General features: G+C 37.9%; 1 non-coding gene and 1 pseudogene across 1 annotated transcript; one reads left to right on the forward strand and one right to left on the reverse strand.

The window, feature by feature from the left end:
• The first annotated feature begins 9,615 nt into the window (after positions 1-9,615).
• TRNAE-CUC (transfer RNA glutamic acid (anticodon CUC)) lies at positions 9,616-9,688 on the forward strand. Its single transcript has one exon. It is a non-coding gene; the product is annotated as a tRNA-Glu (tRNA).
• A 9,331-nt stretch (positions 9,689-19,019) lies between these two features.
• On the reverse strand, positions 19,020-19,564 carry LOC101322844 (lipopolysaccharide-induced tumor necrosis factor-alpha factor homolog pseudogene; annotated as a pseudogene).
• Positions 19,565-27,282: the final 7,718 nt, after the last annotated feature.

Here is a 27,282-nt window from a genome sequence, read left to right on the forward strand (position 1 = left end):
ACACTATTGGGAAATTTTTCCTTAAAAATAAACAGAATGTCTATCTTTCCAGTGTATTTCCTCATGTTCTAGCCTTAGCAGAGTTCATGTGCAATGGGTTACCACCTTCTCAATAGTACCTCTTTAAATATTGGAGGATTTATAACAGCTTCCTCTCACTCTCTTCCAGGATAAGTCATCCTGGTGCCTTTAACCTCTGCAGACCTTACTGGAATGCCCTGATTCTATTCAAGGGCTTGGCACCCCATGGATCTTAATAAAATACTCTGGACAAACTGGCTAACGGGTTGACTTTTGCCATAGATCTTATTTCCCAAACTTCTAAACATGCCTGTAGCTTTCCTGTCCAAGTTCAAATATAGTATAACACATCACAAGTGCTGAGAAGCAGGAAGTCCATCACTGGATCTGGCACTGCAGTCCTGAGTGGAAAATACCATTTGTTTCCTTGAAAATCTATCCTTGGTAACTGGCCAATAGGGGAGCAAAGGGTTAATACAGCCATGGAAGGGCCTCTCCAGCCTACCAGCTCTCAGAGGACAGGGAAGGGTGGTAGGGACTGGAATTCCTGGTACTACTGAACAGGAAGTTGGAGAAAAGGTCTAAAGGTCTAATGGCCTCCTAATTAAGAGCTTCTACTCCACAACAAGTTTATAATCAGGAGTTGTCGTACAGGAAGAAAAGGAAAGGACGACAGCAAATGGGAAAGTCACTTTTGCATTGAGAATTGGCCAGCCTAGAGGATGGAAGGCAGAAGGCCTTTCCAACATGTTAAGAGCCAAAAGAGTACCTTTTAGTGTTTGTTTTGATTATATTTGCCTGTAACCCAGCAACTGGACCCAGATGCCAGGAGCCCAAAGAGAACACTGCTGATGACTGGTGTATGGAAAGAAAAAGAAATCCTTTTGTTTTCTTACTTCTATGGTTCTTCTCAAGGTGAGTGAAAAGGGCTAGTAAGGACCTTTTGAAACTGTTTAGAACCCTTACTCATTTTTCTAACAACAGCTGGGATGATTTATAATACCACATGTTCTCATTGGTGGTTTCCTCTTTTTTATTTCTGAAGACAAGACACAAGTGGGAAATGTGAATCCTGAGCCAGAGTTAAGCTCATCTTTTAAAGCAACCGAATGAATTTTCCAGTTACCATTCTCCCCCCTCCCCCACAACCCATCTTGAGGCTTTCCTCCCTGAATCACTGAGTTCCCCACCGTACAAGGGTGATCATGGCTCAGTGTCACTCGAAACTTTTGGATTTCGAGAGCTCCATGTTGCTCAAGATTCCAAGTTGCTTTTGCTTAATACATTCCCTTTCTCTCACTGAGAGAAACAAAAGTAGTATATTTAATGTATGAAACTCATTAGAGCTATTATAAAATCACACCCAAATTATCTGAGACAAAATTACATTATTTCAATAGCTATATAGAAAAAGGAGAAAACAAAACTAGGTCATTCTTGATAATCTTTGCCACTAGGTAAGTCTTCTTTCTTCAAGCTAAATCCCTCCTCTTTCAGCATTTAATTTCTCTTGTTCTTAACTCCATGGAAATAGGGAAGAGTATGTGTGTGTGTGTGTGTGTGTGTGTGTGGTGGTGGTTATGGTGGTTTTATTTTAATTTAACCATCATCACTCAGGCATTTGAAGATAAGTATTACACAGATGCAGACGTAGAGAAAGGACTTGAGGACATGGGGAGGGGGAAGGGTAAGCTGGGACGAAGTGAGAGAGTGGCATGGACATATATACACTACCAAAAGTAAGACAGATAGCTAGTGGGAAGCAGCCGCATAGCACAGGGAGATCAGCTCCATGCTTTGTGACCACCTAGAGGGGTCGGATAGGGAGGGTGGGAGGGAGACGCCAGAGGGAGGAGATATGGGGATATATGTATATGTATAGCTGATTCACTTTGTTACAAAGTAGAAACTAACACACCATTGTAAAGCAATTATACTCCAATAAAGATGTTTAAAAAAAAAAGAAGATAAGTATTCATACAATCCTTAACCTATTCTTTTCTAGATGAATTAATCCGAATTCCTATGATTTCACCCTCCCCGCCGGGTCTTATTTGATATGGTAGAAAATAACTTTGAATTAAAATATTTTATTGTTTCTTAGTAAATTCAAAGACTCCTAGAATTTCCCATGATATGTTGATTTAAATGGAGAAAAGACAAGTAAATTTCATTTTGCTGGCTAATTTGGTGAATGGGGTTTTTTGATTAATCAAATATCCTCCATATATCAATATGCAAAAATTGTGAAATATATCTAATACTAAAATTATGTGCAACAAAAACTTAACCACTCTGATGATTCAGCTGGCATTTACAAATCCTGCATTACTTCAAAAGCTGTTTTTGAGAGTCCATTATGCAACTTCACATTGGTAACCTGAAATCAGTTGTGATGGGAGTACTTACACCACAGTAAGCAGTAAATTCTACAAAAAGACCCAATTGTTAAATATTTAGTAGTGTACCATTGGCTTCTAGGTCACTATTACAAACATAATGACCAACTACCTATAAAATTCTAATTCAAAAATCTATACCCTCGGGCTTCCCTGGTGGCGCAGTGGTTGAGAGTCCGCCTGCCGATGCAGGGGACCCGGGTTCGTGCCCCGGTCCGGGAAGATCCCACGTGCCACGGAGCGGCTAGGCCCGTGAGCCATGGCCGCTGAGCCTGCGCGTCCGGAGCCTGTGCTCCGCAACGGGAGAGGCCACAACAGGGAGAGGCCCGCGTACCGCAAAAATAAATAAATAAATTAATTAATGAACAAAAATCTATACCCTCAAATATGCTGCAACAAAGTAGAATAAATAGAGACTAAATGAATAACCAAAGTCTGCAAGTTTTGCTCATGCAAAAATGCAACCTGATTTTAATTATCATTAGTAAGCATTTTCTAAAATTTTAAAACAAACAAGTTTCCTCATTAAATGTGAGCAAAACAATTACACATGCTGAAATGACAATGTTTTAAATCCGATTAAAAAGGTTAAAGGAGCTTTACAATGTAAAGAATCCTTGAAAATCAGTAAGGAAATTTCACAAAGTAATACATACGGATACTAATTTTGAAAAAAATGTACATATTGTAATAGAGAAATATTTTTTTAAATAAGATTCTCTTTTATCTATAAGATTGGCAAAGCTTAACTTCTTTCTTTTCTTTTTTTAAGTTTTTGGCCGCACTGCACGGCATGTGGGATCTTAGTTCCCCGACCAGGGATCTAACCCACGTCTCCTGCATTGGAAGGCAGAGTCTTAACCACTGGACCGCCGGGGAAGTCCCAAAAGCTTAATTTCTTTTTTTTTTTTTTTGCGGTACGCAGGCCCCTCACTGTTGTGGCCTCTCCCGTTGCGGAGCACAGGCTCCGGACGCGCAGGCTCAGCGGCCATGGCTCACGGGCCCAGCTGCTCCGCGGCACGTGGGATCCTCCCGGACCGGGGCACGAATCCATGTGCCTTGCATCGGCAGGCGGCCTCTCAACCACTGCACCACCAGGGAAGCCCCCGAAAGCTTAATTTCTTAATAAAAACATCCAATGTTGGTGCAAGTATAGAGAAACAAACATTCCTACACAGCTAGTGAGATCGTAAAATATCAAAATTTTCTGGTGAAGTTAACAATGTGTACGAAAAGCCTTAGAAATATGTATACTCTACAACCCAGAAACCCTCTCTCCAGAACTGTATCCTAAGAAAATAACCCGAATTTTGAAACAACTAATTATTCAACAGCATTAGATTGCTAAAGTAAATTAGATTATTAAACTAATAATTAAAACAGTTTTCCATTAAACAGTTATGTTGCATTGAGTAGCTCATACAGCATTTCACATTTATGCAAACAAGGTAAAGGTCAAGTAGTTAAGTCTGACAGCAACAATTTTAGGGAGCTAAGTTCAGGGCACATCTGAGACCCACACAGAGCCAAAAATTAATATAATCCATCTTACCTAATGTTGGGCTGCACCCCGCAGGCCTATAAGGCCTGCACTTGCCCAGCTTTAAGACTGAAGAAAGAGCCCAGAGTCAGCAACAGAGACATCAATGGTTTAGCGGCTGGGGCCGGGGCTTACATGTCTGAAGAAAGGTCCCGGAAAAACACTCCACCATAAGCGGCAGACCGCGGGCAGGACAGGGCGGTAGGCTTCGCCGCGGGGGGAGGGGAGGGGAGGCAGATTGCCAGTTATGGGGGAATTGACCTCAGGTGGGCTCGTTAGTTACCACGGGAAACAGCAGAGGGGCACGCCTCTCACCGCCCCTTTGATAAGAACAATCACTAGCTGGGGCGGGGGTGAGTACGTAGGAAGGTCAGTTCTGTGAGTAGGGTGTAGGCGAAGCAGACGCTGGTTGGGCAGGGGAGGTACAGAGAGCAAGAGAACAGCCATCTTGAGTGGCCTGACCATACAACTAAGAGCCTTCATTATCAAAAAACAAAACAAATCATAATAGTGTTGCTCTGTTTTCTAAGGCTGGAAACCATGCTCTGGGTCTTAAGCGTTCTGAATTCTATTCTTCACACTATATACAGTCTTTCCTTCTACAACGTTTCCAATAAACAGTAGGTTCATCACCCTTGTAACATGTTTTTATTAAGCGGTTTTGTTTTTAGTTGTTTTTTTTTTTTTTTTTTTTTGCGGTACGCTGGCCTCTCACTGTTGTGGCCTCTCCCGTTGCGGAGCACAGGCTCGGGACGCGCAGGCTCCGCGGCCATGGCTCATGGGCCCAGCCGCTCCGCGGCATGCGGGATCCTCCCGGACCGGGGCACAAACCCGGGTCCCCTGCATCAGCAGGCGGACTCCCAACCACTGCGCCACCAGGGGAGCCCCATTAAGCGTGTTCATAGATATCGCCATGACCCCAGATCGTGCTATCACCGTCCCGCTCATCACTTCAGTAGCCTTCTAACTGGTCTATATTTCCCTTGCCCCTCCACAGTGCAGCACCAGACACCACTCTTAAATACTCATCCCTTAATACGGCCTCCATGGTCAAGTTTACATAATTGGCTCCTAAACACCTCTCCAACTTCCTCCACCTTTCACTCCAGTCCAGCATCCTTCAGCTTCTTCAGGGCACGATGCACAGGCTCTTTGCAGAAGCTGCTACCAGCGCAGCTAATGGGCTTCTCACTGTCCTCCCCACCCACTATCATCTCTATCCCCCTTAATTCTTTTTTTTTTCATCTTTTTTTCAAATCTGACTTAGTTGGGTGTTGTTTGTTTTTTTCCTTCTCAAAGAAACCTTCCATGACCTCTCCAAATATTTGAGGCTCACCTAACCTTTCCTTATGGGCCCCTGCTGTCCCACCTGTGTGGGAATTACTGGAATTTGTCCCTCTTCCAGATGCCAGCAGGAAATAGCCGGCAGAGCTCTGGCTGGCTCGTTCAGGCATCACTCACCCCTTGGCCTGGTGCTTTCAGGTAAGGCCTAACCTGAACAGCTGCGGTGGTCCTGTCCTCCTTAACAAGGATGGCAGCTGCAATTTCACAGTTTTCACGTGCAGTCATTTTTCCTTCTACTTGCCCAGCCTCTCCCACTCTACTCACTAGAATGTAAGTTCCAGAAGGTCAGTGACGGTTGTCTGGATTTGCTCACGATTGTATTCCCTCTGTCTTGCACATTGCCTAACACAGAACAAGCACTTAATAGGTATTTACAAATCAATGGAAGGAGTCTAATTTTCCTTTTTGTCATTGTTATTATTCTTTCTTCTCACCCTTTCCACTGTTGTTAATCCACACACAAAGACCATTGAAACCTACCCAGGAGGCTCCATAAGTGACTTTTTACACCAAAATTACACCAGAAATGAGAATAACTTAAGATCCTCAAAAAAAAAGAGGAGGGAACCACCATTTTCACAAGAGATCCAGCACATGTGTTATCATTATTCAGTTTCTTCATTTTTAACATGTATTTAATTTTTGGTTTTTTCTGCATTTTTAATGTACAGTGAAGGGTGGGATATTTAGGAAATGAAAGAATCAAGAAGATCTCAGTCTAGCTTGGCAAATAATTTTAAAGCATTTCTAAACTACCAAAAAAAGGGATGAGGAAGACTTACAAGAGAAATGACTAGGTCAAAATCCCACTAAGGAAAGGAAGAGCCTAAAAAGTAAAGTTTAGCAGTCAATGACCACTTGTACTTAAGATTGACTAGGGTTTGTATAAGGCTGAAATCCAGTTTTAATTCTGGCAGATCTCAAAGAAATATCAGACTTCACTGTTTTGGTAAATATGAAAAAAAAAACTGGATTTCAGCTTTAAGCAAAGAATTAAAAGAAGACAACTACATGTTTATAATTTTTAGATAGATATTTTATAATTTTCTAAATAATTTCTCAGATTAGAAATGAAGCAATAATCCGTTAAGACAGGTGGAGAAAATATAAGACAATGAACACCTATTGGTTTATGTAGAGAAAAAGAAAGAATGAGACTCCAGGGACACCTCTGGCAGTCCAGTGGTTAAGATTCTGTGCTCCCAATGCAGGGGGCACGGATTCAATCCCTGGTCAGGGAACTAAGATCCCGCATGCCTCACGGTGTGGCCCAAAAGGAAAGGACTCCATGCCTTGGGTTAATTGGATAGATGCAAAATTGGTATTATTGTCTTTCTCTCTTGATTTTCTAAAAGTAGAATATTGGTGGGTGGAAATGTTTAGGAAGAAGGGCCAGTTCAGGATTGGAAGAGGAATTTTGACTCCTTTTTGCTTCTAAGTCTAAATCCTACTGGAAAAACAATGTACCTGGGGAAAATTGGAATGCTTACAGAAAATATAATCAAAGTAGGAAGAAAAAAACCCCACTGTGTTGGTCTAAAGTGCTTTTAGATAGGTATATAAACTTATAAAATCAATTTAACTTAAACATTCCAACAGATATTCCTCCGTGAATCAAGAAATGTGAATAACAGGCAAGTTTTGGAGATTAATAATGAGAGTGAAAAACAAGTCTTTTGTCTGATTAAACAAGTTACAGCGCATATTCTATACTTTCAGAGTCAACTTAAGATCATGTAGTATTTGAGTGAGAGGGAGATAGGAGATCTTGTAGACCAACATACCCTGATTTATAGCTGGCTTATTACATCATTCACAGTATATGTGTTGGGTGCCTTTTCGTGCCAAAAACTGTGGTGGGTGCTGGGGATTCAACAGGGGACAAATCAAAACCCTGACCTCAAAGAGCTCATGTTCTAGTTGGGAGAGAAGGATCATGTACAAATAAAGAATTGTGTAATAGGTCAGATGGTGCTAACAGAGATGGACAGTGTATGTATGTATAGGTATGTATTTATGTGTGAAGTGGATGTGATAGAGTGGTGGGGAAAATCATCTCAATAAGGTGACATTTGAGTAGAGATCTTGGTGAAGAGAATGTGTCCCTGAGGATACATGATTGCAGAAAATTCCAGGGAGAGGGAACAGCAAGTACCAAGAATCAAGTAAGAGAGAGGAGGCCAGTGTGGCTGAAGCAGCCTGAGCAAGAAAGAGGGTAGTAAAAATTACAGCCAAAAGGGTAGTGGAGACAAGGTCATGATGATCCAATATACTTTGGATTTTATTCTGTATGAGTTGGGGTACCACAGCATATCAGTCACTAGATCTGACAATGTTTTAAAAGGGCCACTCAAAATAAACTTTAAGAGGTCAAGGGTAGAAGCAGAGAGGTTGGTCAGAAGGCTATTGAAATCATCCAGTCAAGAGATGATGGTGCCTTGGCCCAGGTTAGCAGTAGAAGAGGTAAGGGATGGCTACATTAAGGACATATTTTGAAGTGGAAGGATAGGGTTTGATGATGGATACCATACTGTGTGAGACAGTAATGAGTTAAACATGATTTAGGAGTTTTGGGAAATATGGAACTGCCATTTACCGCCGGAGAGAACAGGGTGAAGTGGAAATCAAGGATTCAGTTCTGAAGTATTAAGTTTGATGCCTATTAGACATCCAAGCAGAGATGTTGAATATGCACTTGGACATCAGTGTTCTGGAGTGCAGAGGAGAGGTTTAGGCAAAGATGTAAGTTTCGGAGTCACCATATATTTATGGTACTTGAAACACACAACTGGGTGAAAGTACATTGGGATTAAATAGCCAATAGTTTAAATAGCCAAGGGAGGGAGTCTAGAGACTGAGCTTAGATCCCTCCAACCAATAGAAGTAGGAAAATGAAGAGGGTCAGGCAAAGGAGACTGAGAGGTTATGGCTTGTGAGACTGGAAGAGAATCAAGAGGGCGATCTCACAGGTCAACTGAAGAACATGTTCAAGGAGAAAGCAATCTGCTGATAGAAAGATTGAGACCATTGAGAGCTGAGATTTGACTTGAGGTCTTGGTTAGATTTTCTTCTAACTTCCGTGCTTTTTCCATAACACCACCTTCCCTCTGCTCCACTGTTATCTTACCTGAGCTACAGATAGGATTCTTTCTCACTCTGGGAGTTGCTAATATAATCAAGTTCACTGACAGTTCAATAGAAATGGTGAAGGAGGAGGTGTTTCCCCAAAAGTAGACCCTGAGACAAGGATTTGAGAGAAGACAATAGGTGTATTAATGAGCATGTCATTGTTATGGGCAACTGGTTCAGTTGAATGGGGACCTTCTGAGGAAGCATGCACAATATGCTTCAGCATTGTCAAGAGGGTCAAACTGGGGTAGTTATTCATAGACTCATTGATTGAAAATTGCATTTCTTGGGTTGCCCTGTGTATGTCCTGTGGTGCTAGCAGAAGTCCCTAGGCAGGGAAACAGAAGCATGGGTACTTGCGGTAGAAAACTGTTTGCATGCCCAAGAAATGCCCATCACAGCTGCAGGTAAACCCTGAGGTGGGCCGAGGGAATATGGGCATTTGTTGTTGAGGACAGTGCAAATGTGATGGTGGTCACATTGGTCACAGCACCTAGTAGTAGATTGTCTGGACTTTGTTTCTTCTTAGACTGTGAACTAAGTCTTGTGCAAATGGTCAAGTGGTTTTTTTTCTTAAGCACTTGCTAGATTGGGGGAATATATGCTGTGGGTGAGAGATTATTCTTTAACAATATTTATCACATATTTTGAGTAATAAAATATAGCTTGATTAACATAAGAAGGCATAACACTCTGCTCGTGTTTTTGTATCTAGAAATAACTGGAAAATCTTCAAGTTTCAGCTGTATAGAAAATGACAGAAAGAAAATTATTAAAATATAAACATTTTAAATAGCATTCTTTCTTCTTTTTATTTTAAAACTTCTTATTTTGATCCACCTAGTACCAAAAAAGATTTCATCTAGCTAAAATAAATATTAATACTTTTTAATGTTTTAATAGTGCACATGTCTATGTGAATATCTCATTAAAGTGAAATTATTCATAAGTTTGTCCAGTGAACTACTACCATATCTCAAGAAGCTGTATTTCTCCCCTGATAAGCAATGGGCCTTTATTAAAGAGATGATAGATACATATCTTAGTAAGGTTTCTTAACTTTCTACAGAGAGCTTATCCACACAGATATGCCTGTAATTTGCAACACAGACCATCTGAAGTCCAGGTTCTCATTCAAGAGCTCAGCTATTCCAAACAAATAAAAAACGTGGTGGCAAGAATTCCCTGGTGGTCCAGTGGTTAGGACTTGGTGCTCTCACTGCCAGGGCCCCAGGTTCAATCCCTGGTTGGGGAACTAAGATCCCGCAAGCCATGTGGTGCGGCCAAAAAAAAACAAACAAACATGGTGGCAAGCAACGATATTAATAGGGGATTGGCTGAAGCACAAGTAGTATATCCTTTTCTCTAGGTTCTCTGGGTTATCCTGGAGGAGGTCAGACCATGAGAAACATGTCAATATAAAGGACATTACTTTTGCTTTTCTAGAACTACTTTCAACCAATCAGGATTTGACATTGTCCCTCTAGCCTGTTGAGAGGCTACAGATGAATCCACATAAGTAATGGCTCTCTTAAGTGTTTAGAAAATGAAAACGAACAAAAAACTAAAAACTTGTTTTGCCTTTATCTGCTGAACGCCACGTCACTGATCATGTGTTTTACCTGTTTGGACCTTCCCCAAACACACGTGGAAGCCTATGCCACGCATGTCTGTATGCTATCTGAGCACATATAACAATCTGTTTCTCTTACTATGTAGGTCAGATACTAACTTAGCTATGTGACTTCATCCCTGATTGAACAATAATAACAAAGGAGGATTGATTAATGAATCTATACCAACTTGGAAGTGGTCATTAGTAGCACAGTTCAAAACTCCCTCCTTTGCCTTGATCTTTCAAAGAAATCACAAAAACATTGGGCTTTGTGGATTGAGAATTCTGTAAAGCTGGGAAAGATATCTAATAAAATGGAAAACAATATCAAGACTGAAAAAACGTTGGGTAGTCTGAAATGATAAACCAATTTTAAAGATTGTACTTAATAGGGATAACAATAAAGTCTTGATTTAAGAATTAAAAAGTTTGTTTCACAAGTAAAATGAAGGAGAAAACCAAGACCTGGATAGACTAATACTTGTTAAAATTAAAAAAAAAGAAGTGAGGGGGCGCTGAGTGGTATTAACGTGACTTAATATAAGTAAATAACATGATTGCAATCAAAAGCTAGAGACACTAGTGCAAATATTAATTGAAGTTGACATTTAAGTAAAAGTCAGCTAAATCTCCTCTGTACTACCATAGCATTAACTTCATTGTTTTGGTTCAAAACCCTGTCTTTTAAAGACAGTATCAGGTACATATCCGGAGAAAGAAAATTGAGATGGAGAGGCTCTGGAAATATAGCAACAGTTGAAAGAACTGAGGATATTCAATGTGGAACAACAACAAAAAATTCAGTGAGAGGTGCAATGTTTATTGGAAGGGGTGAAGGATGGATTGTTTTCAGACTTTTGGAGGGCTCCCTGGTAGAAGAGCAGGTGACATTCTGCACTCCTCCAAATAGAAAAAGCAAGAGTATAAACTGTGTGAGGGTAGAAACCATGTCTTAAACATTTTTGCATTTGTGGTAAGTCCAATTACACTGGAGGTGTTATTTGATGCTCATTGAGGTATGTAACTGATGCTCCAGGAAGACAGATGCCAACATTATATAGGGAAGAACTGTATAAGACGTGAAACAAGAGTCTTTCAATATATTGAGTGTCTTATCATTGGAAAGGTCCCAACTGTGAAGACAGTAGGGTGTAGTGGTTCAAATTAAGAACATAGGCTCTGGGATGAGGCTGACCTGGGTTCAAATTTCAGCTCCGTGAATTAGGTGTGTGACCTCAGACAAATTACTTAACCTCTTGTGGTCTTAGTTTCTGCCCATAAATTATGAATAATGGTAACTAGCTTTCAGTTTTGGTGTGATGTTCAAGTTGAGAGAATGTTTGTGAAGAGTTAGGACAGTGTCAGGAACAATAGTAAACATTCAATAAATCATAATTATTATGTTGGCAGAAATTGTTTTACAGTCTTCCAAAAATGTTGTGGAAGGGATTCTTGCATTGGATGAGAAGTTGAATAAATGATCCCTTGGTCTTGCTCAATTCAAAAATTCTCTGATTCTGTGATTTTTCAGCACTATTCTTTTTTATATCCTTAGCATTTTACAAATGTCTCTGGAATTGCACTTATCTCACTAAACTGAAAGCATTAAATTAAAGCAAACCTCAATCTCCTTAGTAGAAAGGATGATCTCTTCTTCATCTTCACACCTCCAAGTACCTTGCACACTGGCTGACGTAGAGTCAATAACACTATATTCATTGTATAAATGAATGAATGATCAAACAATTAAATATTTAATTTATCTCAAAACATAGACCATATCTGCCATCTTTCAATGAAAATTTTAAGTACAAATGCTTGATACAATCTGCTTGATCAAGGTATGCTTCCTGTAACCCCAGCTAAGAAAAGCAAATGATAAAAACTGTAATTTACTTATCTCTAACCTCAGCCATTTAAGAAACCAGCACGGGCTTCCCTGGTGGCGCAGTGGTTGAGAGTCCGCCTGCTGATGCAGGGGACACGGGTTTCTGCCCCGGTCCGGGAAGATCCCACATGCTGCGGAGCGACTGGGCCTGTGAGCCATGGCCTCTGAGCCTGCGCGTCCCGCCACGGGAGAGGCCACAACAGTGAGAGGCCCGCGTACCGCAAAAAAAAAAAAGAAACCAACACTTACTTGTTGAGCACCCAGGTGTTTTTCATACATAATCTCATTTGATCTGTTCATGCAACTATGAAGTAAGTATTATTTTACCTAATTTGTAGATAAAGAAATTGAGTCTCTAAGAACTTAAAAATATTCAAGTCACACAGCTATTAGGTGATAAATATGGGATTTGAACCTCAGTCTGTTTTATCCAAATACTAAGCTGTCCCTTTTTAAATATTTTTAATTGCAAAAGCAACATGATACGTGTTTATTTTGAAAAATTTGAGCAGTTAGAAATGCACAGACTAAAATACTGAAGCCCCCTTATAGATAATTTTTCTCCCCCTATTCCCTGCATTAATATTCTCCAATCTATAAGAAATCATCTGTGAAAGCATCCTATTACATGCTGTTCTATGCATTTGAATGCTTATATGGTAAAATATACAAACATAAGATTTCTAAGATAAATATAATGTATAATGTAATAATGTAATATTAAAATTAGCTTTAAAAATAAATATGGCAACTTTTTTCATTTCATGATATACCTTGAAGTTCTTGCCATGTCAATACAAACAGATCTATCTTAATTGTGATGAAAACATAAAAACTTGTTAATAGTGCAAATTTACATGCTATAATTTATGAAATAATTCTACCATTGTTGGGCATTTAAGTAGCTTCAGATTTCTTCTATTAGAAATAATATTACAATAAATACCTTTGTGCACATATGCAAATATTTCTATAGGTTGGATTCTTAGAAGTATAGTTTTTGGGTCAGAAAGTATGAATATTTTTAATTTTCATAGATATCACCCTATTGTCCACCAAACCACTGTACAGGTTTACATTTCCACAAACTTAGCACTTGTATATACACATCAACACTGAATAGTATCAATTTTCAAAATATATTGATGATCTGATGAATGATTTTATTCACTTTCATATTATTTTATTATATTAATTTATCATTATATTTTACCATTATTATAACTTTCACTTCCATACTTATTATAGATAAGATGTCTTTTTAATATGCATTTTGCCCTTTTCATATGCCTTCTGTGCCTGATGATATCCTATGTTCATTTGAAAAATATAGATTGTCTTTTTCTTATTGAATCATTGGAACTCTTTATAAATTAATTTATCTTTTGTTATATATGTGGTAAATATCTTCTCCACGTCTATCGTTTGTCTTTTAACTTTCTTCACTTACAGAATTTACTATGTAGATTAACTGGTCAATCTATGTCGTTTTTTTTTTTTAACTTTTCATTTATGTGATTGGGATCTTCTATCCCCATCACATTTTCTACTTGGTATAGTGACATCCTCTGCGAGTCATCTACCAAGTAGCTCTCTGATCACTTCTCCCTTGCTAACAGAATCCTACTTTTACTTGGGGTCAGCAATGTGCCCATTCCCAGAGGATGAATCATCCATCTTTGGTCTAAACCAGTCATGGCAATCCAAATGGTTGTGACTTTTGCTACGCTCACATTCCCTGGCACCCTTGCCACCAAGACTGACCATATTACCTAGTATTACATAATGTGTGATAGGGAAATTATGATACTTTTTACTCCTTGATACAAGTAAAGCCCCTTTGCTTCTGCTCTCCTTTCTTCCTATTTTCACGGCTGATGAGCAGGAATGACACCTGACTGGGATAACCATAATGTGGCCATGAGGCCACAAATATGAAGAGGAAAAGGCAAGAACTTGAGATGATGGGGCAGAAGGAAGAAAACTGCCTAGGTCCTTGAAGACGTTATTGGGCCACTGAACATACCAGTCAGTCAACTGCTTTCTTCCACATTCCCTTTTTAGCAAAAAAGGTTTAAACCTCGATTAATTCAGTATCCTCTAACTGAAGCTGAATTCATCCAAATCCATTTAGATATTACTGGAGTACGGGAAAACGATTGATTTTTGTATGTTTCCCTACAGAATTCTGAGTTCTACTAATTTTTAAGAGGTTTGTTTGAGAGTTCCTAATTTGCAATTGCAAATAATGACAGTTTGCAAAACTGTCATTATTTCTAATGACATATTTCTAATACTTATTCTTACTATTTCTTTTTTTTTTTTTTTTTTTTTTTTTTTTTTTTGCGGTACGCGGGCCTCTCACTGTTGTGGCCTCTCCCGTTGCGGAGCACAGGCTCGGGACGCGCAGGCTCCGCGGCCATGGCTCATGGGCCCAGCCGCTCCGCGGCATGTGGGATCCTCCCGGACCGGGGCACGAACCCGTGTCCCCTGCATCGGCAGGCGGACTCTCAACCACTGCGCCACCAGGGAAGCCCCTTACTATTTCTTGAATTATTTCAAAAGCTGAGACCTTAGTGAAATGTTGAATTGTATACGTGGATAAGAGGTATTTTCCTTTTCAATTCTTGACCTTAATGGGAATGCTTCTCATATTTCAGTAGCAAGATTCTGCTGTATTTTTTTGAAACATAACCTGATAATAATTTTTAAAAATACTATTCTAGTCATGGATTAATAAAAATTCAATTTTGTTTTTCTTTTTTAAAATCAGAAATAGGTATTAAATTTTATCAACTACAGTTTGGCATCTATCAAGTTTATCACATCGTAATTCTACTGTGTTCAGTTAATGTAATGCATTATTATCAATAGATATCCTGGTTTTGAGCATCCTTGCTTTTCTAGGATAACCTTGTTTACTCATGGTGAGTCCTTTCTTTCATATGCTGTTGGATTTTATATAAAACATTTTATACTGGAACTTTGCATCTATATTTACAAGTCATATTCTTATAAAATTTGATGTATTTGGTTTTCTTTGCTGGATTGTGGGCTGACAGAGTAACACTAGACACAAAGAATGAGTATAAACTCTTTAAATAACCTAGGACTTTTACTTTTATGTTTAAAATTTCTGCATATAATGAGTTTAAAGATAAATACATACATATATTTTATAAACAGGAATTATCAGTTTCTATAAGGTGTACTAGAATTTACCTAGTACTCTAGTGTGGGGTTTGGGGATTTAGCTATGTTTTTCTTTTCATGTGATAATTGGTCATATTTCTTTTCTTCTTCCTTTTGAGTCAATTTTCATTACTATATAGATTTTTGGAAAATTAGCCTTTTCACCTGAAAATTTTAATTTTATTGATACAACATTCTTTTTTTTTTTTGGCTGCACAGTGAGGCATGCGGGATCTTAGTTCCCCAACCAGGAATTGAAACCGTGCCCCCTGCAGTGGAAGCATGGAGTCCTAACCACTGGACTGCCAGGGAATTCCCTATAATATTCTTATAACTTTAAAATCTCTTCTGTGTCTGTAGTTATATCTCTTTCCTTATCTTAATATTATGCATTTGTGTTTTGTTTTTCATCTGACTTATCTGATTTTTTGTTGATAGTTTAATTGGTAAAGTTTACTTGTTAATTTTCATAGAATTCTGCTTTAGCACTCAATGCTTTCTACTTAAAAAATTATTTTTAGCTCTTTCAATTGAGTATTTGTGGATTTTAAATATTTTGTTTTCTAACTAATACATTTAGTGATATTAATTTCTATTTGACTACAACGGGGTCATATCACGTAAGTTTCGATATCTTGTATTCTCTCTATTTTTGCTATTTAAAATAGTCTATATTTCAGTTTGGTTTTCTTTTTAACCAAAAGTTATTATGAAAGTTTTATAGTATATAGTTTGTGTATGTGTATGTTTCGGTCCTTTGGAGTTTATTTATAGTTTTATTGCATTCTGATCTGTATTCTGCTTTCAATATTTATTGAGTTTTTAGAGCTTTTATTTTTTTGGCTGAATGACTGGCCAATTTTTGTAAATGTTCTATGGGTACTGGAAAAGAATATCAGGAACACAGTTCTATACATATATCTATGACCAAGTTTAATGAATACGTATTCAATTCCTCTATATCCTTTTGTATTTGGGGGCCACTTAATTTGTCATTTTTGTTGAGGCATGTCAAAAATCTACAATTATCATTATAGTTTTGTAAACTTTTTTTGTAGATATGACAGATTATACTTCATATATTTTAAAGCTGTATTATCAGGTACAAAAAATGGTAAATTATTCCTTTTAACAACTAAAATTTTTTTTCAATTTAGTATTTTTGGTCTTGAATTTTATTTTGTCTACTTTTACCATGTTTCCTCCTTCTTTCTTTTTGATAGTACTTACCTGATTTCTGATTACTCCTTTTGATTTTCAAAAATTTCTGGTCACTTACTTTTATTTATGACCTATTTAAATAGCTGTTTGCCTTTTCTGTTTCTTAGACTGTCATGTTGTTTAACACTTCTTTCCACAAACTGACAGATTCTGTGACCCTGAGATTAAAAAAAGGATATAGAGGAATTGTACAAACCATTTAATAAATTTGATTAAAGTTTATTTCTTTGGTTTATTTGTATGAGAGTTTCTATATCTTAATAGAGAAACTTCATCCATTAACATTTATTCTGCAAATGGACATGAATATATTAACCAAACAGCTTTATTTCTGACATCTTATTTCTAACATTGCCTTTGTGTCTTCTCTTTTCATTTCTTCTTGTTTGTTTATACCTTTTTTCTTATATTTTTCTTTTACTGCATTAATTGAATTTTCTTGTTCCTCTTTGCTTTACGAATTTTGAAGTCACTGCTCTATTACCTTAACTGATTTTTTTTGGTCTTTTTAAAAAAATTTTACTGAAGTACAGTTGATTAACTGATTTCTTTTTTTTTTTAATATTTATTTATTTGGTTGCATCAGGTCTTAGTTGTGGCAGGTGGGCTTCTTAGTTGCGGCTTGAGGGCTCCTTAGTTGTGGCTTGCGGCACGTATGTGGTATCTAGTTCCCTAACCAGGGCTCGAACCCGTGTCCCCTGCATTGGCAGGCGGACTCTTAACCACTGCACCATCAGGGAAGTCCCGATTAACTGATTTCTTAGTGAGATGAAACAAAGTTGAATGGTGAAGAGTAGTGTAAGAGGTTAGACTCAGAGTACTGAACCTAACTATATTAAGGAAAAAGCTGATGTAAAGTTTTGAATGAATTTTTAATCCACTAATGTGCCTATAATTTTGTGAAATGATAAAGCCACCATTTGGGGGCATGAGCTAGACAGTAACCTGTGTACTTCTTGAGGGAATTTGGACTGAGTTATGTATAGAGAAATTTCACTCAAATATTTAATAAAATCTAAACAATTCTGTGATCTTTTTCAGTTTAAAGGGGTAAACCTGATAATAAAAGAGTATATAAGAACCAAGAATAAAACTGACACACATCTCCTAATGTAGACAGATAAATGGAAACAAATGGATAGTCTAGAACATTATGTCACTACATACAAAATTGTAGTGTAGCAATAAAGGTGACCTTTCAATTACTTGGGTAAAGGAAGGATGCTTTTTTATTTTTTCAGAGTGAACAGAAGACTTTATTTTGAAAAGCAGATAACACCAAAGTACTATGTAGTATCCATAGTCATTGCAAAAAATATTACTGGAACTTTCGAAACATCAAATGAATAAGCCGAATCAATGGGTTATGACTATAATTTTCAACCAATATACAGACTTTCGATCAAGGCCTAGGCTTGATTTCTACATAATATTATTCACATGCATTCCCTGTGCCTATTTAGTATCAAAACAGGAGCTCTTGAAAGTTGAGCCCAGCTTTGTCTTGATTTCAAAGATGACACAGCAGCGAACCAAGAACTCTGACTTGCTGCTTCAGTCCTAGAAATCATGTCTTCAGATGTTATACAACAAATTGATTTCTGAAAATAAAATCCAGACTTCAGATGCCTTTGAAACAGCCAGGTCCCCGCACTTTTCAGCACCGTGGTACTCAGACGTGCTCAAACACGCTTTCCTTTGCCTTTCCAAATATCCACCAGGAACCCAAAAGGGGACCCTCTTTAAGAGTTCCATTATGGAGGTCTTTAGGAACCACACTAAACCCAAGGGAAGGCAGTGGATGAAATTATGCCCATGACTTTTTCTGTTAAGGCAAAAAAAAAAAAGTGAGAGTGCATTGGCAAATGGGAAAATGATACCAGTCATACGGATAAGGAAAACGGTTCTATAAATCCCTCCTTTCAAAATTATGTTCAAAGGTGTTTAAGACCAAAAGGAGGTCACAAAAACTGTTAATACAAACAATTCCTCTACCAAAAATAAAAGCCCTTCGTAGAAAGTGGCTGAGGATCTGGTCCAAAGAAGGCGGATCAGCGTAAAGATCCAGCCTTCTATTCCTAGCCTGCGTTTATGACCTCATGGCTTTGTGTCTGATGGGTGTGAATAACCCCTCCCTGTACTTAAAAACGAATTAAGAAATTAAAGTGAATTTGTGTGCTATTTAAAAGCCTGCAGTTGCAGAATCTGAGCGCCAAGCCCTTAGACTGTAAGGCAAGATTTTTGTCATCAGAAGTGGAAACAGATGGCTATGACGGTAGGCACTAAAGGTTGGTTCAGCCGTACTGGGGCCAGAACAGCTTCAAAAATAAGGCAATCTGGGACTTCTCAGTTTGAGACCACCAAGAGAAAGGCCCACTGAGGCAAAAAAAAAAAAAGCCAGCCAGTGGCAAATCACCAGAAGATACTCAGACAGGACAATGGTCACAGCTGGATGGGGTGACTTGGGGTCACAGACGGGGAGGCAGGAAACCCTTGAACCAGCGCTCAAGGAGAATGTCTTTGCATGTCCTGTGCACGACACCAAGCAGCAATTTCTGGGGTTCGGAGGTGTGTTATTTTTGCGATATTTCCCTCCCAAAAGAAGACACGAAGGTAGACACCCTGGAGAGGTGAGCCCACCAAAATGGAGCCTTCACCAGGGGCGGGGCTGGGTGAGAGTCGGAAAGGCCTTCCTGCAGCACACCGCTCCCTTAAGGTCTGACTGAGTCCTACAAACGCTTGTAGGTGCCCAGGAGAGCTTTGCAGTTGGGACAGTAGTGGTCCACATCCTGCAGGGCGTCCACACAGAAAGGGATGAAGCAGCAGCCCGCCATGCACCCCAACAGGCACAGGTTCCGGCAGGAGAGCCAGGTGAGGGCGCCGGCATTATAGGACAGCTGAGTCATGATCATCTTGTTGCAGGAAGGACAACACATCTGGACCGGGCGGTCGAAAAAGGAGATGGGCTGCTGCACGCGAACTGTCTGCACAGCAGTTGCATTGGCATTGGGGACAGGCACTGGCTGGGTGTAGTACACAGGCGGATTCATGCCCTTCCCATCCGGGCCCATCATGAGCCCCGTGGCCGGCCCAGGCATGGGTGCTGGAAGTGTGGGGTAATAACTGTTAACAGAAACTGTCTCTTCATAAGACGGGGGCGCGGTCGGCACCGAGGAAGGTCCCGCAGCTGCCTGGTAGGATCCTGGAGCAGACATTTTTACCGCCGCCTCCGCAGCCAGTCGAGCCGGGAGGTCTCAGGAAGGATGCTTTTTAAGTAATGCTGAGACGATTTAGTTAATGATTTGGAAAACAATTAAGTTTAAACCCTGCCTCATATCACATATTAAAAAATAAATTGTACATAGTTTGTAGAGTTAAATGTGAAAATAAAAATCTTGGAATTAGTAAAAACACAACAAATCGTGTAAATGAATAGTTGTCCTATTAGGGGGCTTGAAAGTATAAACTATACCAATGATAGAAAGCATAGAGAAAATGATCAATAAATTTAAACATAAAAATTTTAACTTTTAAGTATCAAAAAGCATTATTATTAAAGTTAAAAGTAAATAAAAACTAAGAAAAATATTTTATTACATATTAGGAGTTAATATTCTTAATCTATAAAGTGAGCATCACAAGTCAATGTAAAGATACACACACAAAATTCACATACACAAAAAAATAAGCAAAGAACATAGACTATCAAACCACAAAGGGAGAAATACAGACAAGAAACAGAGAATAATATTAATTCTCTCTGTGTTTTGGGACTAGATATTCTTTTATTTTTCTGTATTTGCTAAATAATCAGGAAATATATCTAGAGATAGATAGATAAATGGAAAAAACATATTCCTATGTCATCTTGGGAGTTTAATACGTGACAATGAGAAAGATGATGCTATCTGGAATCAGAAGTCCTGAGTTCAAGTCCAAGCACTTGTTGAATGATCTTGGGCAAAGTCACTGGACTGCTTTGAGCCTTGGTTTCTCCAAATATAAAACAGAAGAAATAATCTTCATGTCATAAACTGCTGTGAAGAATAGATTTTAAAAATGTACATGGGAAAGGCTTTGTGAGATCATTTACAGATGTCAGAGATTCCTATTTCTGATCCAGTGCGTTAAGGCTTTTCCCAGCCTCCGACAAAATCTGTGCATCTTCTCTTACAAATACCATATCCCTTTGCCTGATGAGGGTTTATGTTCCTGAGTTGTTGTTCAGGTGACAGTTCACCTGTGATGCCTTGGATTTTGCAGTCTCCTCAGTGGATGGGACAGGAGCATCTACTAGATCCTGACTATAGTCAAATGGAACTGTAGTAACAAGCACTATTGCTTTTCTTCTTCCATGTTATATGCTTTATCATTCAGTTCTAGTATACACAGAGTTAATTTGATAACCAAGTTGACACTATAATTCCATGTTCATGATATTTAAAAAGTCCTTACTAATTTCAAATTCAGGGCTCTGTTGTAAGTCAAATGAGAGCACCAGCCTATCTCTCTTCTCAATCATAGGACTAATTCCTTTGTGAATGCTGCATGATATAGAGTGAACACAAAAGGGCCAGAACAATGAACTTTTCTTCTTTCACATGATCCCTGATAAGTAGAATAGCACTATGTTTCTCCATTTATATCTCTATATGAAATAAAAGCAGAATTATAATTTTCCGGGTGAAAGAAACCTTACGCCACCTTTGTTTTTTCTTTCCTGGTCCTAAGCCTATAAAAACCATTTTAGAGTGAAAGATGAAAAGAAAAAGGTGAAGGAAAACCCTAAACATTCCCAAGGAGCAGAAGATGTTGATATATGAAGATCACAATTAGCTGTTTGGCTAATCCTCTGGGCTAGAAAAAAAGATGAAATGAACTGAAAGTCATCAAAATAATTTACAGACAGCATAAAAATTATTTACTGGTTGACTAAGCCGTTAATTATTGTTGGTCATGTAAAGTACAGTTTCTCATTTCTGGGAACCTTAGAAAGGAAGGGAGAGAGGGAGGAGGAAGAGAAGGAGGGAAGGAAAAAAGAAGGTAACTGAGTTTTTGGTTTACTACCAGCTCAAGGAAATCTCTTTTGCTAGAAGAGTGGAAATTGCCATGAAGAGGAACTGGGTAGGTCTGGATCTTCAATACCTTAGTCTGTAATTCTGGGCAAAAGATCACTTTTCCTTGAGACCATTTTCTCATCTGGAATAGATCAGTGGTTTTCAAATTGTGCTCCAACAGAACAGTGCTGATCCGGAAGCTAGACCAATGAACAACGGTGATCTCTATACAATTCACAGAAAAATGAAGTAAAATAAAATGCTCTGCATTTGCTGTAGTTTCCTTATTTACATCTATTATAACAATTCCTGCATTGTATGGATTCTTCTGAGCCTATACAACCATTTCTTGGATTTGAGATATCAATAAAAATTTTTTCTCGATTTTAAGATTTTCTTTCCTACTTTTAGAAAACCTTTGTAATGAGAACTTACTGTATAGCTCAGGGAACTCTACTCAGTGCTCTGTGGTGACCTAAATGAGAAGGAAATCCAAAAAAGGGAGGGGATATATGTACACGTATAGCTGATTCACTTTGCTGTACAGTAGAAACTAACACAACATTGTAAAGCAACTATACTACAATAAAAATTAATTAAAAAAAAAACCAAAAAAAATCCTTTGGCCCTACTGCCACATGCCTGGTGACTGAGTTTTAGAAAATGACAAAGTGAACTAACAGAAATAAGTAGTAATAGGAGAACTTAGATACAATTAGTCATACTTAGGTTTTTTATTTTAAATGATCACTGTTGATTTTAAAGATTTGTTTAAATATAATGAATTTCTTTTGTTATGTGTACATATTCTGGTTTTGATTTCCTGGACTAGATACCTAACTTTTTGTTTTTTTAAATAATTTTACTTATTTATTTGTAAGTTTTGGCTGTGTTGGGGCTTCGTTGCTGCACTGGGGCTTTCTCTAGTTGCAGCAAGCAGGGTCTACTCTTCATGCATGGGCTTCTCATTGCCGTGGCTTCTCTTGCTGCAGAACACAGGCTCTAGGCGCACGGGCTTCAGTAGTTGCGGCTCACAGGCTCTAAAGCTCAGGCTCAGTAGTTGTGGCGCACAGACTTAGTTGCTCTGTGACATGTGGGATCTTCCCAGACCAGGGCTTGAAGACGTGTCCCCTGCACTGGCAGGTGGATTCTTAACCACTGGGCCACTAGAGAAGTCCGATACCTAACTCTTGACTTCAAATTTAGGGCTCTTCACCTCACCTATGCCACCTCACAGTAAAGCTATAAGAACATAGAACAGGGACTTCCCTGGTGGTCCAGTGGTTAAGAATCCATGCTTCTAATGCAGGGACACAGGTTCAATCCCTGGCGGGGGAACTGAGATCCCACATGTCGTGCCCTGTGACCAAAAAAAAAGAAAAGAAAAGAAAAGAAAAAGGACATAGATCACAATATTAGCTAGCAGTTACAGATTTTCATGTTCCTTATATACATTTTTTAAAAAGCCTCATAACCACAACACTGTAAATCAAATACACTCCAATAAAAATTAATTTTAAAAAATCCTCAGCAATCCTATAAGTACTTAATTATACTTCTTTTACAGATGTGGAAACTGATGCATGGAGCCCAAGGTCATCACTCATAAGAGCACGAGCTGGAAACTAGTAAGTAGATGTTCGTTGTTAGAGCTGGATTTGTCTTTATTATAAACATTGAATCAATAAATACTCACTTAAAATATGCACCCTGAAAAACATCAGAAAGATACTAAAAAATAAACTTGTTCTGCATTCCAGACACTTAAAAGAACATGTAGGGCTTCCCTGGTGGCACAGTGGTTGAGAGTCCGCCTGCCGATGCAGGGGACACGGGTTCGTGCCCCGGTCCGGGAGGATCCCACATGCCGCGCGGCGACTGGGCCCGTGAGACATGGCCGCTGAGCCTGCGCGTCCGGAGCCTGTGCTCTGCAGCGGGAGAGGCCACAACAGTGAGAGGCCCGCGTACCGAAAACAAAAAACATGTAGCCAATAAGTAACTTTTGTGACACACTGTTTTTAGCAACTTGCTGGGAAAGCACACAGGAGAGAGTATAAATAGACTCTCCTGAAAGGGCAACTCACATGAAATCTACAAGGGGTCAGTCATGGGTGATGGTTGGTGGATGCAAAGTCAAGTTAACCTTGGTGCTGGAAGTTATTACCCAAAATCTGTACTAGAAGCATTGAACTCTGGGTAAAGGCTGTTTGGGGAATCGAATGTATGCAAGGATTTCAAGGTGTGTGCATTTTCAATAATGATTAATAAAACCGCACAGTTAAAATTTTTGTTTTTTACAAATTAGACAAACATTTGGTTTGGTCAGTCTTTATGATACAAAAGAAATCTTGTGCTAGCAAAGCTTATTTGGGAGTTCTAAATCTTTTTCTCTCTAATTGCAAAAGAGAGAGATTCATTGTACAAATGTTTAAAAATCTAAGAAGCCACAGTGGAAAAAAATATATAATGTACCCGTAATTACATCACCTAGAAAAAATTACATCACCTGGAAAAAACTACCGTTAACACTTTGATTATACTTTTAAAATTATCTTTCAATGCCTAGATGCACACATACCTGTTTACAAATATGAGACAGTGTTATACATATTGTTTTGAAATCGATTTTTCCCCTTATCAAAAAATCATGTAAATATTTCACTCTCATTTAATATTTCTTACAGAATTTGATAGCTATATAACTTCCTATTACATAGATGAATATAATTTCTTTAACCAATCACTTGTTGTGGGGTATTAATGCCACAAGGAACTCCCTTGTACAAAAGTTTTTGGTGACAGTTATTAATATTTCCTAAGTCAATTTTTAAAAGTTAAATTCCTGGGGGGCTTCCCTGGTGGCGCAGTGGTTGAGAGTCCGCCTGCCGAGGCAGGGGCACGGATTCGTGCCCCGGTCTGGGAAGATCCCACATGCCGCGGAGCGGTTAGGCCCGTGAGCCATGGCCGCTAAGCCTGCACGCCCAGAGCCTGTGCTCCTCAACGGGAGAGGCCACAACAGTGAGAGGCCCGCGTACCGCCAAAAAAAAAAAAAAAATTAAATTCCTGGGTTAAAGACTTCTAATACATCCAGAAAGACTGAAACTTTTCGTATTTCCACTAACAGAGAACTAGAGGGTCTATTTTTCCATATCTTCAACAACTGAGAATTATATATACTCTTAACAATTGCGAAATATAAATATACATATAGCTACATATACAGTATATATTTCTGCTAATTTTTTAGGTGTAAAAGAGTATCAGAGCTTTCATTCACATATTTGATGAAGATAACCTTTTTTCATATGGGCCAAAAGAAAATTTCCTTTGGTAGTATTTGGCAATATTTTTGAGATTGTATGGAATTCTAGATTTCAAAACATAACAGTAAAAATTGGGAGAACTGGACTTTAGTCTTCTTTACACTATTAGTGTCAGAAGACCTTAGGTTAAATCATTCAATCTCTTTGGCCCTAAATTTCCTTTTGTATATAAAATGTACTCAAAATACTCACTCAAATCTTCCTGTTGTCCCTGTAAAAAGCAAATTAAATTATCTTTGTGAAAAACAGATACTGTGACACAGTTTTATTAGCAATATTAATAAGATCTTCAAGACATATTTATAATTACCAGACACATAAAAGTGGGTTCTATCATTTAACGTTAAAATGTTTTGAAATACTAAAACAAATATTTGACAGTTCAGTTAAAACAGTCAACTCCATGGTGTGTGTATATATGTATATATACGTGTATATATATATATATACGTGTATGTATATATATACATATATACGTGTATATATGTATATACGTGGTTTATATACTTATATAACTTATATAGATCACTTATAAGTTCTACATTTCTTAAAATTTTAATAAGTCAATTTACTATTGACACGCTGGTATATTTCCTTTGAAAGTGATTTCTGAGTGTGTGCATTATGAAAAAATAATCAGTGATCTTCACTTTATGTCTAGGTCTTTTACCTAGCATGAGGCCATTTTTCTATTTAATTACAAAAAATCTTTGTAAATAATTTTAAGCTGCCTGATATGTCATAGTGGAGATTTATTATTGACTAACCATTCCTCTTCTCCTAATCACAAGTTATTTTCAATTGTTTACTTTACCTCTATCATTTTTTTTGTGTAAATCTTTTCTACCATTTTTGACTGTTTCCTTAGGGTAGATTCTAAGAGGAGGAATTAAGGGAACAAAAAGTGTGAACATTTTAAGACTTTAAATATATATTGTTAAATCGTACTTAAAAGGCTTGTGCTAATGTTTAATTCCTCTAAGTATATATAATGAAAAGGCTTACTTTGGGGCTGTGCTAGCCACCACTAGACCATACAATTTTTTCTTAGTTTTTAAATTATAAAAGTGATTCCTGTTTGTACACACAAAAATAACTCAAACTTTCTTTTTCACCTTTCTCACTCCTTACCGTTAAGAGTTTGGCATGTATAATATCAGACTAGTTTTTTAATCCAAAATCTTTTTTCTTTATTCTAATTTTAATAATATATTTATTTTGATGTGTATTATAATTTTATATATTAATAGCCCATCGGACTTGTGATTTCATTAGTCATATTACTTTTGATGGAGCTAAGATTTTTTTTACGTTCATTTAGAAATAATATATTTTAAGTAAATAACAGCACAAGTAGTATGGAAGCATGTCAAAAAAAAAAAAAGAAATCTTGAAGGTGATATCAGAATGATAATAACTTTAGGAAACTGCCTGGAAGCATAGCTTGTAGAGCTGACTGCCTTTGACCAGCTCTGTGTTCCTGACTAGGTCACATCCCCTCTCTGGGCTTCAGTTTGAATGCAAGTAGTAGGAATCTGGAAATACTGGTCTGTCTGCTAGACGGGATACCTCAAAAAATAGACAATCCTTCAGGTGAGTCTTTCTTATGAATTTTGGTTAATCTAATCATAGTTGATCTAACACAGCTCTTTCTTCCTAAAAAGATCTTCTCTAGTTAGAATTTCACGCTAAATTATGAGTTAAGGCAAGACACTGGCTTTAAATTATTTTAACACAATATTACTTCCTACTAACTCTGTAGTATGAACAAAAATGTTCAAATTAATCATAGCCTCCTTATTGGCCAAAGTCCTGTATTGCTTTTGAGTGAGTAAAAATCTAAAGTTCTATATAAATCCAAATAATGGCATTTTAAAGCTAGTGGTTCCTGCAGTAGATGAGGCATTTAGACTTTGACTCATCTTCTCTTATTCATCTTTGTATCCCTGGTATTCAGCTGAGTATGGCATATTGTAGATGCTAAACAAATATTCAATGGTTAATGGACATTCCACATGAATGGTCCATTATAACAGGAACTAGTTTGATAGAACTGTAAATTTAACTTCTACCTATGGGCAAAAGACTTAAAAAAATTTTTTTTTTAGAACATTGCTATTGAAACATCTTCTTTGGTACCCAAAGGTATGCACAGAAAGATTCACACAGGGGAAGTTTAATATAAGTTATCGCAATTTCTCTTCCTTTGGGAGCTGTTCAGAATCATGAATTATCCACGTTTGTCTTCTTTCAGTCACTTCTCCCTAGGTGTGGATACTAGTCAACTAGTTACATATGTTTAGGTTTGGGTTTATGAAAATATATTGATTTTTCGGTAAGGGATCAGAAAGAAGGTGTGTTAGTGACTTCACTTTTTTGATATCTGGAGAGTCCATAATTATCCAATTTGAAGTCTTAAAAAAAAACTTTTCAAGGACTAGTCATTTCCAACAACAGTAAAAGATCTCAATAATTCAAAATAAATAGCCCATTGAAAATAACTGAAATAGTAAAAAGACTATATTGGATGGCATGGGAAATTAGTTTTACATG

The sequence above is a fragment of the Tursiops truncatus genome, chromosome 6, assembly GCF_011762595.2.
Source record: "Tursiops truncatus isolate mTurTru1 chromosome 6, mTurTru1.mat.Y, whole genome shotgun sequence".
Lineage (NCBI taxonomy): Eukaryota > Metazoa > Chordata > Mammalia > Artiodactyla > Delphinidae > Tursiops > Tursiops truncatus.